The 17,483-nt window shown below is 40.0% G+C and overlaps 1 protein-coding gene across 1 annotated transcript in view; it reads left to right on the top strand.

The window, feature by feature from the left end:
- FRMD3 (FERM domain containing 3) overlaps window positions 1–17,483 on the top strand; it is a 345,648-nt gene that overhangs the window by 322,034 nt on the left and 6,131 nt on the right. The gene's annotated exons all lie outside the window — the stretch shown is intronic.

Genomic DNA, 17,483 nt, shown 5'->3' with positions numbered 1-17,483 from the left:
AATGGCTTTGGTAGTATTGACATTTTAACAATATTAATTGTTTCAATCCATGAACAAGGGATACCTTTCCATTTACTTTGTCTTCTTCAGTTTCCATAATCAGTGTCTTATAGTTTTCAGAATAGAGATCTTTCACCTTCTGGCTAAGTTTATTCCTAAATATCTTACTGTTTTTCATGCTGTTGTAAACAGGATTATTTTGTCTGGATAATTTGCTGTTAGTATGTAGAAACACTACTAATTTTTGTATGCTAAATTTGTATGGTGCAACTTCACTGAATTCATTGATTAATTCTAATAGCCTTTGGTGGAGTCTTTAGGATTTTCTGTGTATAAAAACACGTCACCTGCAAATAAAGATAATTTTACTTCTTCCTTTCCAATTTTGATGCCTTTTATTTATTTTTCTTGCTTGACAGCTCTAGCAAGGACTTCCAGTATTGCGCTGAATAGGAATAGTAAGAATGGGCACCCTTGCCTTCTTCATGATCTTGGAGGAAAAGCTTTCAATCCTTCACCATTAAGTATGTTAGCCATGGGCTTATCATATATGGCCTTCATTAGGTATAGAAAGAATGTACCTCAACATAATCTGTTGAGTTTATATCATATAAAGAGATGGTGAATTTTGTCAAATGCTTTTTCTCCATCTATTGAGATGATCATATGATTTTTTCTTTCATTTTGTTAATTTGATGTATCACACTGATTTGCATATGTTGAACCATCCTTGCTATGCCAAGTATAAATCCCATTTGATCACAGCACATGATTCCTTTAATGTGTTACTGGATTCAGTTTCCTAGTATAAAGAATTTTTGCATCAATATTCATGAGGGATATTGGTCTATAGTTTTCTGATAGTGTCCATTTTGGCTTTGGTATCAGGGTGATAAGGGCCTCATAAAATAAGACTGGGAGTGTTCCCTTCTCTCTGATTTTTTGAAAGAGTTAAAAAGGGTTGGTGTTAATTCTTCTTTAAGATTTGCAGGTGAAGTGATCTGGGCCTTGGCTTTTCTTTATTGGGAGACTTTTGAGTACCAGTTCAATCTCCTTCAGTTCAGTTCAGTTCAGTTGCTCAGTCGTGTCCGACTCTTTGTGACCCCATGAACTGCAGCACACCAGGCCTCCCTGTCCATCACCATCTCCCGGAGTTCACTCAGACTCACGTCCATCAAGTCCATGATGCCATCCAGCCATCTCATCCTGGGTGGTCCCCTTCTCCTCCTGCCCCCAATCCCTCCCAGCATCAGAGTCTTTTCCAATGAGTCAACTCGTCGCATGAGGTGGCCAAAGTACTAGAGCTTCAGCTTTAGCATCATTCCTTCCAAAGAAATCCCAGGGTTGATCTCCTTCAGAATGGACATGTTGGATCTCCTTGCAGTCCAAGGGACTCTCAAGAGTCTTCTCCAACACCACAGTTCAAAAGGATGAATTCTTCAGCGCTCAGCTTTCTTCACAGTCCGACTCTCACATCCATACACGACCACAGGAAAAACCATAGCCTTGACTAGACGGACCTTAGTCGGCAAAGTAATGTCTCTGCTTTTGAATATGCTATCTAGGTTGGTCATAACTTTTCTTCCAAGGAGTAAGCGTCTTTTAATTTCATGGCTGCAGTCACCATCTGCAGAGTCTGACACTGTTTCTACTGTTTCCCCATCTATTTGCCATGAAGTGATGGAACCAGATGCCATGATCTTCGTTTTCTGAATGTTGAGCTTTAAGCCAACTTTTTCACTCACCTCTTTCACTTTCATCAAGAGGCTTTTTAGTTCCTCTTCACTTTCTGCCATAAGGGTGGTGTCATCTGCATATCTGAGGTTATTGATATTTCTCCCGGCAATCTTGATTCCAGCTTGTGTTTCTTCCAGTCCAGCATTTCTCATGATGGACTCTGCATAGAAGTTAAATAAGCAGGGTGACAATATACAGCCTTGACGTACTCCTTTTCCTATTTGGAACCAGTCTGTTGTCCCATGTCCAGTTCTAACTGTTGCTTCCTGACCTGCATACAGATTTCTCAAGAGGCAGGTTAGGTGGTCCGGTATTCCCATCTCTTTCAGAATTTTCCACAGTTTATTGTGATCCACACAGTCAAAGGCTTTGGCATAGTCAATCTCCTTACTAGTAATTAATCTATTCAGGCTTCCTATTTCTTGTTTCAGTCTTGGTAGTTTGCATGTTTCTGAGAATTTTTCCATTTTTCTAGGTTCTCCAGTTTGTTGACATATATCAATATTTCTTCATAGTAGCCTTTTATGATTCTTTTTATTTATGTGGTATCAGTTGCAGTGTTTCTTTTTTTCATTTATAATTTTGTTAATTTGGGTCCTCTATCTTTTTTCCCTTGGTTATCCAGCAAAATTATTGTCAATTCTGTTTATCTTTTCAAAGAACTAATTCTTAACTTGGTTAATTTTTCCTATTTTCCTGTGCTCTATTTTATTTCTGCTCTAATCATTAGTTTTTACTTTCTGCTGTTAATATTGTGCTCAGTTTGACCACCTTTTCCTAGTTCCTTAACCCACAGAGTTAGGTTTTTTAAAAGCAGTATTACTTCTTTTCTAATTTGGATTCCTTTCATTTTTCCTCTTTTGATTGCCATGGCTAGGAATTCCAAAACTATGTTGAATAAAAGTGGCTAGAGTAGACATCCTTGTCTTTTTTTAAAAGATATTTTTCTTAATTTTAGTTTTATGTTTTAACACCAAAGCATTTGTATTGGAGTATAACTGAATAACAATGTTATGACAGTTTCAGGAGAACAGCGAAGGAACACAGCCATACCAAAACATGTATCCATTTTTCCCCAAGCCCCGCTCCCATCCTGGCAGGCACATAATCCTTATCTTGTTCTTGATCTTAGGGGAAATGATTACTTTTCATTGTTGAGTGTGATGTTGGCTATAGGTTTGTCATATATGACCTTTATTATGTTGAGGTATGTTCCCTCTGTTAGTCTTTGCCCTGCTTCATTTTGTACTCCAAGGCCAAATTTGCCTGTTATTCCAGGTATCCCTGGACTTCCTACTTTTGCATTCCAGTCCCCTATAATGAAAAGGACATCTTTTTCCCCACTGGTCATAGTAAACACCCTCTTCCAACAACACAAGAGAAGACTCTACATATGGACATCATCAGATGATCAATACCAAAATCAGATTGATTATATTCTTTGCAGCCAAAAGTGGAGAAGCTCTATAGAGTCAGCAGGAACAAGACTGGGAGCTGACTGTGGCTCAGATCACGAACTCCGTATTGCCAAATTCAGACTTAAATTGAAGAAAGTAGGGAAAACCACTAAACCATTCAGGTATGACTTAAATCAAATCCCTTACGATTATTATACAATGGAAGAGACAAACAGATTCAAGGGGTTAGATCTGATAGACAGAGTGCCTGAAGACCTATGGACAGAGGTTTGTGATATTATACAGGAGGCAGGGATCAAGACCATCCCCAAGAAAAAGAAGTGTAAAAAGGCAAAATGGTTGTCTGAGGAAACCTTACAAATAGCTGAGAAAAGAAGAGAAGTGAAAGGCAAAGGAGAAAAGGAAAGATATACCCATTTCAATGCAGAGTTCCAAAGAATAGCAAGGAGAGATAAGAAAGCCTTCCTCAGTGATCAGTGCAAAGAAATAGAGGAAAACAATAGAATGGGAAAGACTAGAGATCTCTTCAAGAAAATCAGAGATACCAAGGGAATATTTCATGCAAAGATGGGCACAATAAAGGATAGAAATGTTATGGACCTAACAGAAGCAGAAGATATTAAGAAGAGGTGGCAACACTTCACAGAAGAACTATACAAAAAAGATCTTCATGACCCAGATAACCATGATGGTGTGATCACTCACCTGGAGCCAGGCATCCTGGAATGTGAAGTCAAGTGGGCCTGAGAAAGCATCACTATGAACAAAGCTAGTGGAGGTGATGGAATTCCAGTTGAGCTCTTTCAAGTCCTACAAGATGATGCTGTGAAAGTACTGCACTCAATATGCCAGCATTTTTTGAAAACTCAACAGTAGCCACAGGACTGAAAAAGGCCAGTTTTCATTCCAATCCCAAAGAAAGGCAATGCCAAAGAATGCTCAAACTACTGCACAACTGCACTGATCTCACACGCTAGCAAAGTAATGCTCAAAATTCTCTAAGCCAGGCTTCAACAGTACATGAACCATGAACTTCCAGATGTTCAAGCTGGATTTAGAAAAGGCAGAGGAACCAGAGATCAAATTGCCAACATCTTTTGGATCATTGAAAAAGCAACAGAGTTCCAGAAAATCATGTACTTCTGCTTTATTGACTATACCAAAGCCTTTGACTGTGTAGATCACAACAAACTGGAAAATTCTTCAAAAGATGGGACTACCAGACCACCTGACCTGCCTCCTGAGAAATCTGTATGCAGGTCAAGAAGCAACAGTGAGAACTGGACATGGAACAACAGACTGGTTCCAAATCAGGAAAGGAGTATGTCAAGGCTGTATTATTATTGTCACCCTGCTTATTTAACTTGTATGCAGAGTACATCATGCAAAATGCTGGGCTGGATGAAGCACAAGCTGGAATCAAGACTGCCTGGAGAATTATCAATAACCTTAGATATGCAGATGATACCACACTTTTGGCAGAAAGCAAAGACGACCTAAAGAGCCTCTTGATGAAAGTGAAAGAGGAGAGTGAAAAAGTTTGCTTAAAGCTCAACATTCATAAAACTAAGATCATGGCATCTGGTCCCATCACTTCATGGCAAATAGATGTGGAAACAATGGAAACAGTGACTTTATTTTGGGGGGCTCCAAAATCACTGCAGATGGTGGCTGCAGCCATGAAATTAAAAGACTGCTTTCTCCTTGAAAGAAAAGTTATGACCTACCTAAACAGCATATTAAAAAGCAGAGACATTACTTTACCAATAAAGCTCTGTCTAGTCAAAGCTATGGTTTTTCATGTAGTCATGTATGGATGTGAGGGTTGAACTATAAAGAAAGCTGAGCACTGAAGAATTGATGCTTTTGAACTATGTATTGGAGAAGACTCTTGAGAGTCCCTTGGACTGCAAAGAGATCCAACCAGTCCATCCTAAAGGAAATCAGTCCTGAATATTCATTGGAAGGACTGATGCTGATGCTGAAACTCCAATACTTTGGCCACCTGATGCAAAGAACTGACTCACTGGAAAAGACCCTGATGCTGGGAAGGATTGAAGGCGAGAGGAGAAGGGGACAACAGAGGATGAGATGGTTGGATGGCATCACTGACTCTAGGGACATGAGTTTGAGCAGGCTCCGGTAGTTGGTGATGACAAAGAAGCCTGGTGTGCTGCAGTCCATGGGGTCACAAAGAGCTGGACACAACTGAGTGAGTGACCTGATGTTCCCTCTATGCCTACTTTCTGGAGAGTTTTGTTTTGTTTTTTTTTTATCATAAATCGGTGTTGAATTTTATTAAAAGTTTTTCTGCATCTATTGAGAAGATCATATGGTTTTTATTCTTCAGTTTGTTGACATATTTATATCACACTAATTGACTTGTAGATACTGAAAAATCTTTGCATCCCTGGGATAAATCTCACTTGACCATGTGTATGATCCTTTTAATGTATTGATAGATTCAGATTGCTGGTATTTTGTCAAAGACTTTTGTGTCCATGTTCATCAATCATATTGACCTTTGCAATTTTCTCTGCATGTTCTCTTTGATTTGGGTGTCAGGGTATAGTGGCCTTAGAGATAGTGGCCTTCCTCTAAAATGTTTTTGGAATGTTTCAGAAAGACAGGTGTTAACTCTTCAAGTGTTCAACAGAATTCACCTGTGAAACCAAATGGTTCTGGACTTGTGGGAGTTTTAAAATCACAGTTTCAATTTTAGTACTTATAATTGGTCTGTTTATATTTTCTATTTTTTCTTGATTCAGTCTTGGGAAGATTGTAACTTTCTAAGATCTGATCCATTCTTCCAAGTTGTCTGTTTTATTGGCATATAGTTGCTTGTAGTAGTCTTGCTTGTAGTAGTCTCCTGATCCTTTGTATTTCTGTAGTGTCCTTTTTCATTTTATTGATTTGAGCCCTCTCCCTGTCTCTTGATGAATCTGGCTAAAGATTTATCAATTTAAAAAAAAACAGCTTTTAGTTTCATTTTCTTTTTCTATTATTTTGTCTCTATTTTTGCTATGATATTTATGATTTCTTCCCTTCTGCTAATTTGTAGTTTTGTTTCTTTCCCTAGTTGCTTTGGGTATAAGATTAGGTTGCTTTTTGACATGTTTCTTGTTTCCTGAAGTAAGACTGTTATTATAAACTTCCCTCTTATAACTAATTTTGTTGCTCCCCAAAGGTTTTGGATCATGGTGCTTTTGTTTTCATTTGTCTCTAGGTATTTATTTATTTCTCTTTGATTTCTTCAGTGATCCACTGCTTCTTTTAGAGCATATTGTTTAGCCTCCACATGTTTATATGTTTCACAGTTTTTTTACTTGTAGGTGACTTCTAGTTTCATTGCATTTTGCTCAGAAAAGATGCTTGATATGATTTGAGTTTTTTAAAATTTACCAAGGCTCACCTTGTGGCCCAGCATGTAGTCAATCCTGGATAATGTTCCACGTGCACTTGAGAAGAATGTGATTTCTGCTACTTTTGAATGGAGTGCTCTATAAATATCAATGAAGATAATCTGTTCTAATGTGTCATTTAAGGCCTGTGTTTCCTTATTGATTTTCTGGATGATTTGTCCATTGATGAGAATGGGGTGTAAAAAGTTAACCACCTGTAAAAGAATGAAACTAGAGCACTTTCTAACACTGCAGACAAAAAAACTCAAAATGGATTAAAGATCTAAATATAAGACCAGAAACTATAAAACTCCTAGAGGAAAACATAGGCAGAACACTCTTTGACATAAATTACAGCAAGATCCTCTATGATCCACCTCCCAGAGTAATGGAAATAAAAGCAAAAATAAACAAATGGGACCTAATTAAACTTAAAAGCTTTTGCACAACAAAGGAAACTGTAAGCAAGGTGAAAAGACACCCTTCTGAATGGGAGAAAATAATAACAAACGAAGCAGCTGACAAAGAATTAATCTCAAAAATATACAAGCAGCTCAAGTCCAGAAAAATAAACGACCCAATCACAAAATAGGCCAAAGAACTAAACAGGCATTTCTCCAAAGAAGACATACAGATGGCTAACAAACACATGGAAAGATGCTCAACATCACTCATTATCAGAGAAATGCAAATCAAAACCACAATGAGGGACCATCTCACGCTGACCAGAATGGCTGCTATCCAAAAGTCTACAAACAATAAATGCTGGAGAGGGTATGGAGAAAAGGGAACCCTCTTACACTGTTGGTGGGAATGCAAACTAGTACAGCCACTATGGAGAACAGTGTGGAGATTCCTTTGAAAACTGGAAATAGAACTGCCATATGACCCAACAATCCCACTGCTGGGCATAGACACCGAGGAAACCAGAATTGAAAGAGACACATGTACCCCAATGTTCATCGCAGCACTGTTTACAATAGCTAGGACAAGGAAGCAACCTAGATGTCCATCAGCAGACGAATGGATAAGAAAGCTGTGGTAGATATACACAATGGAATGTTACTCAGCTATTAAAAAAATGCATTTGAATCAGTTCTAATGAGGTGGATGAAACTGGAGCCTATTATACAGAGTGAAGTAAGCCAGAAAGAAAAACACCAATACAGTATATACTGATGCATATATATGGAATTTAGAAAGATGGTAATGATGACCCTATATTCAAGACAGCAAAAGAGACACAGATGTAAACAATAGACTTTTGAACTCTGTGGGAGAAGGCAAGGGTGGGATGATTTGAGAGAATAGCATTGAAACATGCATATTACCATATGTGGAACAGATCACCAGTCCAAGTTCAATGCATGAAACAGGGCACTCAAAGCTAGTGCACTGGGACAACCCTGAGAGATGGATGGGGGGTTCAGGATGAGGGACACATGTACACCCATGGCTGATTCATGTCAGTGTATGGCAAAAACCAGTACAATATTGTAAAGTAATTAGCCTCTAATTAAAATAATTGTTTTAAAAAGTCCCTCACTCTTACTGTGTTACTGTCAATTTCTCCTTTTATAGTTGTCAGTATTTGCCTTATATTCAGGTGCTCCTATGCTGGGTGCATATATGTTTACAATTGTTGTATATTCTTCTTAGATTCATCCCTTGATCACTATATAGTGTCCTTCTTTGTCTCTTGTAACAATCTTTAAAGTCTATTTTTTCTGATATGAGTATTGCTACTCCAGCTTTCTTTTGATTTCCATTTGCATGGGATACACCTTTTTCTATCCCCTCAGTCTTTGTGTGTCCCCAAATCTCAAGTGCATCTCTTATAGACAACATAAATATGGGTCTTATTTTTGTGTCCCTTCAGTCAGTCTGTGTCTTTTGATTGGGGCATTTAATCTATTTACATTTAAGGTAATTAGCAATATATATATTCTTATTGCCATTTTCTTAATTGTTTTGGATTTGTTTTGTTTAGGTCTTTTTCTTGCCTTCCACTCTTGTTGTCTTGTGATTTGATTTCTAACTTTAGTGTTGTGTTGGGTTCCTTTTTCTTTTTTGTGTGTTTGTAACTATCATGGATTTTTGGTTTGTGGTTACCATGAGGTTTTGATATAGCATTTTCTATGTAAACAATATTAAGTTGTTGGTCTTAATTTTATATGAATTTCTATATCCTGCATTTGTACTCTCTTCTCATAATTGCCAGTTTTGATATCACATTTTTGTGCAGATGATTTCTTGCCTCCACTCATAAACATGAGTTTCACTGGTGAGCTTTTCCATTAGTAATTTTCTTGTTTCTCATAGTGGCCTTTCCTTTTCACTTAGAGAAGTTCCTTTAGCATTTGCTGCATAACTGGTCTAGTGGTGTTGAATTCTTTTTGTTTTTGCTAGCTTTGGATTTCTCTGCTGAATCTGAATGAGAGCCTTGCTGGGTAGAGTATTCTTGGTTGTAGGTTCTTCCCTTTCTTCACCGTAAATATATCATGCCACTCTCACGACCTGCAGAGCTTCTGCAAAGAATCATCTGATAACCTTATGGGAATTCCCCTGTATGTTATGTTACTTTTCCCTTGTTGTTTCAATATATTTTCTTTAATTTTTTTCAGATTGATTACTGTGTATCTTAGCATGTCCTTCCTTGCATTTATCCTACCTGGGACTCTCTGTGCTTCCTGGACTTGGGTGACTATTTCCTTTCCATTGTTAGGGAAGTTTTCAGCTCTTATCTATTCCGATATTTAGTGTTGTCTCAGAAGTCTCTCAGACTGTCATTTTTTTTTTTTTTCTTTATCCTTTGTCCTGCCACAGTGATTTCCACCATCCTGTCTTCCAGCTCACTTACCTGTTCTTCTGCCTCAGTTGTTCTGCTATTGATTCCTTCCAGTGTATTTTTCATTTCAGTTATTGTACTGTTTATCTCTTTGTTTGTTAGCTCTTCTAGGTCTTTGTTAAACATTTCTTTCATCTCCTTGATCTGTACCTCCATTCTTTTTTGTAATCTTAGATCATCTTTGCTATTATTACTCTGAATTCTTTTTCAGGTGGATTGCCTATCTCCACTTCACTTAGTTGTTGTTCTGTGGTTTTGTCTTGTTCCTTCAACTGGGACATATTCTTCTGCAGTCTCATTTTGTCTAACTTTATGTGATTGAAATTTCCATTATGCAAGCTGCAGAACTGTAGCTCTTGCTTCTGCTTTCTGCACTCTGGTGGATGAGGCTAAGAGGTTTTTGCAGGCTTTATGATGTGTGGGCTCCTTTCCACTATTGGGTGGAGCTGTGTCTTGTCTCTCTGGTGGGCAGGGCCATGCTTAGGAAGATTTTCAGCAGGCTGCCGATTCGTGGGGCTGTGTTCCCATCCTGTTGTTGTTTGGCCTGAGGCATCCTAGCACTGGATCCTCCAAGCTGTTGAATGGGGCTGGGTCTTGGGGTGGGGAGTGGCTGTGGCTCACCGTGGGGACAAAGATAGTGGCACGTCTGGGGAATACTCGTTGGTTGTGAGCCCTCCTAAAGGCCACCATTTCCACTCCCCACCTCTGCAGGAGACCCCCTAATACTAGTAGTTGAGTCTGGCTCAGTCTCTTATGAGGTCTCTGCTATTTTCCCTGGGTACCTGTGTACACGGGACTTTTGTAAGCCCTCCAAGAATGAAGTTTTTGTTTGCCCCAGTCCTTTGGCATCCCCATTGGCCTTCAAATCCAGATTCTCTAAAGGAATTCTCCTGCTGCTGCGGGAACCCCAGGCTGGGAAGCTTAACATGAGGCTCAGGACTTTCACTTCTGTGGGAGTATTTCTGTAGTCAAATTATTTTCCAGTTTGTGGGCCACTCATGTGACAGGCATGGAATTTGATTATACTGTGACTGCACTCCTCCTAGTGTCTCATTGCCTCTTTGTCTTTGGATGTAGGGTATATTTTTTGGTATGCTCCAACATTTTTTGTGTTTTCTCCATGGTTGTTCAGAAGTTAGTTGTGATTTGGGTGTTTCTGTTAAGAGGTGAGCTCCGTCCTTCTATTCTTCCATCTTGTTGGTCAGGTTCTTGTTAGGTTTTGATTTATGTAATTGGGTGTACCAGTGGTGGGCACATAAATATTTACAACTATTGTATCTTCTTAATATATTGACTACTTTATCATTACCTTCTTGGTCTATCCCTACCATTTTTAGGTTACAGTCTACTTTGTCTGATATAAGTATTGCTACTCCTGCTTTTTTTGGTTGCCATTTCCTTGAAATATCTTTTTCCATCCCTTTTCTCTCAGTCTATGTGTCTTTATGGCTAAAGTGAGTCTCTTGTAAACATATCATTGGGTCTTATTTTTTAATTCGCCATTGTAGATCTTTCGATTGGATAATGCAATCCACTTATCTGTACAAAAACGATCTTCACGACCCGGATAATCACAATGGTGTGATCACTCACCTAGAGCCAGACATCCTGGAATGTGAAGTCAAGTGGGCCTTAGAAAGCATCACTACGAACAAAGCTAGTGGAGGTGATGGCATTCCAGTGAGCTATTTCAAATCCTGAAAGATGATGCTGTGAAAGTGCTGCACTCAATATGCCAGCAAATTTGGAAAACTCAGCAGTGGCCACAGGACTGGAAAAGGTCAGTTTTCATTCCAATCCCAAAGAAAGGCAATGCCAAAGAAGGCTCAAACTACCACACAATTGCACTCATCTCACATGCTAGTAAAGTAATGCTCAAAATTCTCCAAGCCAGGCTTCAGCAATATGTGAACCGTGAACTCCCTGATGTTCAAGCTGGATTTAGAAAAGGCAGAGGAACCAGAGATCAAATTGCCAACATCCGCTGGATCATGGAAAAAGCAAGAGAGTTCCAGAAAAACATCTATTTCTGCTTTATTGACTATGCCGAAGCCTTTGACTGTGTAGATCACAATAAACTGTGGAAAATTCTGAAAGAGATGGGAATACCAGACCAGCTGACCTGCCTCTTGAGAAATCTGTATGCAGGTCAGGAAGCAACAGGTAGAACTGGACATGGAACAGACTGGTTCCAAATAGGAAAAGGAGTACATCAAGGCTGTATATTGTCACCCTGCTTATTTAACTTATATGCAGAGTCCATCATGAGAAACGCTGGACTGGAAGAAACACAAGCTGGAATCAAGATTGCCGGGAGAAATATCAATAACCTCAGATATGCAGATGACACCACCCTTATGGCAGAAAGTGAAGAGGAACTAAAAAGCCTCTTGATGAAAGTGAAAGAGGAGAGTGAGAGAGCTGGTTTAAAGCTCAACATTTAGAAAACGAAGATCATGGCATCTGGTCCCATCACTTCATGGCAAATAGATGGGGAAACAGTGTCAGACTTTATTTTTGGGGGCTCCAAAATCACTGCAGATGGTGACTGCAGCCATGAAATTAAAAGACGCTTACTCCTTGGAAGAAAAGTTATGATCAACCTAGATAGCATATTCAAAAGCAGAGACATTACTTTGACAACTAAGGTCCGTCTAGTCAAGGCTCTGGTTTTTCCAGTGGTCATGTATGGATGTGTTGGACTATGAAGAAGGCTGAGCACCGAAGAATTGATGCTTTTGAACTGTGGTGTTGGAGAAGACTCTTGAGAGTCCCTTGGACTGCAAGGAGATCCAACGAGTCCATTCTAAAGGATATCAGCCCTGGGTGTTCTTTGGAAGGAATGATGCTAAAGCTGAAACTCCAGTACTTTGGCCTCCTCATGTGAAGAGTTGACTCATTGGAAAAGACTCTGATGCTGGGAGGGATTGAGGGCAGGAGGAGAAGGGGATGACAGAGGATGAGATAGCTGAATGGCATCACTGACTCGATGGATATGAATCTGAGTGAACTCTGGGAGTTGGTGATGGACAGGGAGGCCTGGCATGCTTCTATTCATGGGGTCGCAAAGAGTCGGACACGATTGAGCGACTGAACTGAACTGATTGTGAAAATGGGAGACTTACTATTGCCATTTTGTAAACTTATTGCCTGGCTGTTTTGTAAATTCATTGTTCCTTATTTCTTACCCTGCTATCTTTTTCTTATCTTGATGTTTTGTGGTATAAGTATGCTTTGACTTCTTTATCATGTTCCCTTTGTAATTACTGCAGGTTTTCCCCTGTGTGGTTACTGTGAAGCTTACATAAAAATATCTTAAAATTGTAACACTCTAGTTTAAGCTAAAAACTTCAATATAGTTCCCAAGCTTCACACTTTTACTTCTCCTCTTCCTCACATTTTAGCTTACTGACTTTACAGTTTGCTTATTTTTATATTGTATAACTAATAAAAGATTATTATAGTTATGGTTATTTTTACATTTGTTTAAGTTGTAAACTAGATTTGTAAGTGAATTATGCACCAGCATTACCATATTACACAATCTAACTTGGACTATGTTTCTACCATTACCAGTGAGTTTTACACTGCCATCTTATTTTTTATGATGGTAATTAGCATCCTGCTACCTCCACTCAACAGACTCCCTTTAGCATTTCTTGTAAAGCATATCTAATGGTGATGAATTCCCTCAATTTTTGTTTGGGAAAGCTTCTGAAGAACAGCTTCACCAGGAGTAGTATGTTTGGTTCAATTTCTTTCAATATTTTGAATATGTCAACCCATTCTCTTCTGGCCTGAAAAGTTTCTGTTGAAAAATCTGCATCTTTTGGGAGCTCCCTTGTATTATTGTTTTTCTCTTGTTGGTTTTAAAGTTCTTTTTCTTTGACTCTTGACAATTTAATTGTAATATGTGTCAGTATACTACTTTTCAGTTCAACCTTTTTAGGATTCCTTTGGTCTCTTGTATCTTGAGGTCTCCTTCTCTTCCCATGTTTGGGAAGTCTTCAACCATTAGTGCTTTAAATATATATTCTGTCCTTTTCCTCTTCCCTTTCTGGAATTCCTGTAATATGAATATTGTTTCTTTTCATTGTGTCCCGTAAGTCCTATAGGCTGGCTTCACTTTCATTCTTTTTTCTAGTTGCTTCTCTGATAGAATAATTTCAAATGGCCTATCTTCTGGGTCACTGATTCTTCTTTTGAAAATCTCTGTTGATTTCAGTTATTTTTCAGCTGTAGGATCTCTGGTTTTTTTAATGTTTTCTGTTTCTTTGTTGAACTTCTCATTTTGTTCATTCATTGCTTTCCCAATTTTGTTTCAGTGTTGTGTATTCTTGTAATTCACAGAACTTCTTTAAGAGCATTATTCTGAATTATTTGTTCACAGATCTCCATTTCTTTAGGGCTATTAGTGCCTTTTTAGTTTCCTTTAGTGTTGTCATATTTACCTGATTTTTCATGATCCTTGATTCCTTACATTGATATATGTGCATCTGAGTAAGTGACCTCTTCTCCTGGACTTTACAGATTCACTTTGGATTCATTAGTCAGCTCAGTTTGGGTTTCTGGTATCTTCTGGTAACATCCTTGGGCAAATGAGACCTGCTATTAGAGTCTATTTTGGCGCTAGGCAACTGTTAAAGCTCTGAGGCTGTCTATGGCGGGGGCGGGGGACGGCGGGTGGGGATTGCCACTGGCTGATAACAGTTGGATAGAATTGCTGGCTTGGTTGCATGCCCAAGTGAGGCTGTACTATTGGTTCTGTTGTTGTCTGGATTCTCTGATCAGGACTAGGGACTAAATTCAGTAGTAAATGGGCTATGGATTAACTCCCCTACCCTGGTAGGGCAGCAGAATGGGACCCAGGGCCTATATGACTCATTGTTTGGGGAATGTTGCAAGCAGGGCTGCTAGATAGGCTACACAGGTTTCTGTGCCCTGGTAAGGCTCCCTTGTCAGATGGACTAAAGGCTATATTCAGCAATGAATGGGTTAAGAATTAGTTTCCCTGACTAAGCTAATTTAGGCATAGTGGTAAAAGTAGCTCCAAGGCCACCAAGGCTGTCATCATCAGTCAAGCTGACCCAGGCCCTAAGTTCTACAGCAAACTTGCTTTGCTCTAAAAGTAATGAGATTTGCCTACCTATTTCTCAGCTCCATTGTTGCTGGGTAATGTAGCTTCCAGGTATTCTTACCAGCCTTCCTGTCAGATGGAGCTAATAACTCAGCTCCTCCCTGGGCTGGACTGGGAGGGCCCATTTTAGGTAACTTCCAAATTTCCCCAAACAGGCTTTCTGCTTGGAACGGGCTGGGATCTAGAATCCACAGTGGGTGGAGCTATGACTCAGTTCTTTTGCCTGGATGTGAATAGACCAGACTCCAGGGCTCTCCTAACTCTCCTCTGAGGACTGAAATCAGGCAGTCCTGCACCCTACTGAGTTCCCTGGTCAGATGCATCACCAACTTGGTTCTGCAGATGAGCAAAGCCACTGGTTGGGACTAGTACTTGGCTCTGCAGGTATGAATTTGGTCGGCCAAGATCTGAGTGCTAACTGTTGGAAGTCCCTTCCTGCCCCCTTCTCCCTCATATATCCTAGTGGTTGAGCCCTACTGAGTCCCCAGTGATACTAGGGGATTAAATCCACAATAAGGGCTCCTATAAAGGGACCCACAATGCCGGGGAAGTAGCTGGATGTAACCCCAAGCTCTCTTGTCCCACTGGGGCGATCTCTCAGTTGGGATGATGTGCCTGCTTTGGGAAGAGGCAATGTGGTCAATACAGCTGTTCCTCTTACCCTTCGAATGCAGGCTGTCTTGGTCTCTGGTGCAGGAGGGTACTTCAGCCTCACTTCCATGTTTTAAGATTTTCTCCGTTGGTGTCTCATTCATGAGTGGTTGTTAGTTGCTGTTCTTGTGAGGTGGAGTGAAGTTCAGTTCAGGAGTGAAGTTAGGAACAACCAGTGTTGGCATCTTGGTGACGTAATTTCCTGCACATCTTGGAGAGAGGGAAATCCTGAAATGTACCCATTAAAAGCAGGCTTGCATATGTCCGTGCTCAATAGCTCAGTTGTTAACCCCATGGAACCTGCCTGCCAGGCTCCTCTGTCCATGCAATTTTCCAGGCAAAAATACTAGAGTGGGTTGCCATTTCCTCCTCCAGGGAATCGTCCCAACCCAGGACTGAACCCACACCTCATGTTATCTCCTGCACTGGCAAGCAGATTCTCTACCACTGCACCACCTGGGAAGCCCAAAAGCAGGCTTACAGTTACCTAATGTACTTGGCTCCCAACTTGGTATTATACTGTAGATCCATCTTGGGAACATTTCTTTGATTGTTCCTTCCCCATTAAGAACCCAGTACTCAAAATCAGAAGAGCTGGCCTTAGGCCTGAAAGTAGGTAACAGGATTTCCCATCTATAAAACAAAACGTTGAGAAATACCTCTCCCCCAATAAATTTTAAGAAATAACATTCATTCCCTTTGACCAAGTAATTTTCCTTGCAGACATCCATCAAACGAACTGAAACAAAAGAGGAGAAATGTAAACAAGAGGCTGTATATGTAATGATAGCTCACGGAATTTTTTTTCACTACTGCAAAGCAGTCTAAATGTTTTGTTCAGTCATGTCCAACTCTTTGCGACCCCATGGACTGCAGCACGCCAGGCTTCCCTGTCCTTCACCATGTCCTGGAGCTTGCTCAAACTCATGTCCATTGAGTTGGCAATGCCACCCAACCATCTCATCCTCTATCATCCCCTTTTCTTCCTGCCTTCAATTTTTCCCAGCATCAGGGTCTTTTCCAATGAGCCAGCTCTTCACATCAGGTAGCCAGAGTACTGGAGCTTCAGCTTCAGCATCAGTCCTTCCAATGAATATTCAGGATTGATTTCCTTTAGGAAGGACTGGTTTGAGCTCCTTGCATACCAAGGGACTCTCAAGAGTCTTCTCCAACATCACATTTCAAAAGCATCAATTCTTCAGCAGTCAGCTTTCTTTATGGCCCAGATCTCACACCCATACATGACTACTGGAAAAAGCATAGCTTTGGCTTGATGGACATTTGTTGGCAAAGCTTTTTAATATGCTGTCTAGGTTTGTCATAGCTTTTCTTCCAAGAACAAGCATCTTTTAATTTCATGGCTGCAATCACCATCTGCAGTGATTTGGGAGCCCAAAAAAATAAAGTCAGCCACTGTTTCCACTGTTGCCCCATCTATTTGTCATGAAGTGATGGGACTGGATGCCATGATCTTTGTTTTCTGAATGTTGAGTTTTAAGCCAGCTTTTTCACTCTCTTCTTTCACCTTCATCAAGAGGCTCTTTAGTTTCTCTTCACTTTCTGCCATAAGGGTGGTATCATCTGCATATCTGAGGTTATTGATATTTCTCCTGGCAATCTTGATTGTAACTATTATTATTGGGCAACTATTAATAGTTAACTATTAATATTAACTTATTAATCATATTCAGTTCAGTTCAGTCACTCAGTCGTGTCTGATTCTTTGCAACCCCATGAATTGCAGCACGCCAGGCCTCCCTGTTCATCACCAACTCCTGGAGTTCACTCAAACTCACATCCATCGAGTCAGTGATGCCATCCAGCCATCTCATCCTCTGTCGTCCCCTTCTCCTGCCCCCAATCCCTCCCAGCATCAGAGTCTTTTCCAATGAGTCAACTCTTCACATGAGGTGGCCAAAGTACTGGAGTTTCAGCTTTAGCATCATTCCTTCCAAAGAACACCCAGGACTGATATCCTTTAGAATGGACTGGTTGGATCTCCTTGCAGTCCAAGGGACTCTCAAGAGTCTTCTCCAACACCACAGTTAAAAAGCATCAATTCTTCGGCATTCAGCTTTCTTCACAGTCCAACGCTCACATCCATACGTGACTACTGGAAAAACCATAGCCTTGACTAGATGGACCTTTGTTGGCAAAGTAATGTCTCTGCTCTTGAATATGCTATCTAGGTTGGTCATAACTTTCCTTCCAAGGAGTAAGCGTCTTTTAATTTCATGGCTGAAATCACCATCTGCAGTGATTTTGGAGCCCAAAAAAATAAAGTCTGACAC

Source organism: Budorcas taxicolor, chromosome 8 (assembly GCF_023091745.1).
Source record: "Budorcas taxicolor isolate Tak-1 chromosome 8, Takin1.1, whole genome shotgun sequence".
Classification (NCBI taxonomy): Eukaryota; Metazoa; Chordata; class Mammalia; order Artiodactyla; family Bovidae; genus Budorcas; species Budorcas taxicolor.
Note: the sequence above shows the minus strand (reverse complement) of the source record. Positions and strands in the feature narration are given on the sequence as shown.